This window comes from Frankliniella occidentalis, unplaced genomic scaffold, assembly GCF_000697945.3.
Source record: "Frankliniella occidentalis isolate FOCC.00 unplaced genomic scaffold, Focc_3.1 Scaffold207, whole genome shotgun sequence".
In the NCBI taxonomy this organism is placed as follows: domain Eukaryota; kingdom Metazoa; phylum Arthropoda; class Insecta; order Thysanoptera; family Thripidae; genus Frankliniella; species Frankliniella occidentalis.
The window spans coordinates 81,405-81,987 of NW_026267333.1; positions in this window are offsets into that span (position 1 = coordinate 81,405).

A 583-nucleotide genomic window follows, 5' to 3' on the forward strand; every position below is an offset into this window, starting at 1 on the left:
ACAAACGAAAAGACACTGGTCTGGACCCATTTGGTCGTTTGTTAAGTCACAGAAGTTAAAGTGGTAAGTTAGCCGGCTCCAAACCATTAAATAATCAAGAGACAAATATGGGCACTCCACCTTTGACTTCTGGAGGCTTAACAAACTTTAACAAACGAAAAGACACTGGTCTGGACTGTTTCTGTCGTTTGTTAAGTTACAGAAGTCAAAGTGGTAAGTTAGCCGGTCCCAATCCCTTTAAAAAATAGGGGACAGATATGGACATTCGACAATTAACTTCTCGAGGCTTAACAAACTTTAACAAACAAAAAGACACCGGTCTGGACTATTTTGGTCGTTTGTTAAGTCACTCAATTCAAAGTGGTAAGTTAACCGGCTCCATACCCTTACAAAAATAAAGGACGGATATGGTCATTCCACAATTAACTTCTGGAAGGTTAACAAACTTTAACAAACGAAAAGACACTGGTCTGGACTGTTTCTGTCGCTTGTTAAGTTACAGAAGTCAAAGTGGTAAGTTAGCCGGCTCCAATCCCTTTAAAAAATAGGGGACAGATATGGGCATTCCACAATTAACTTCTGG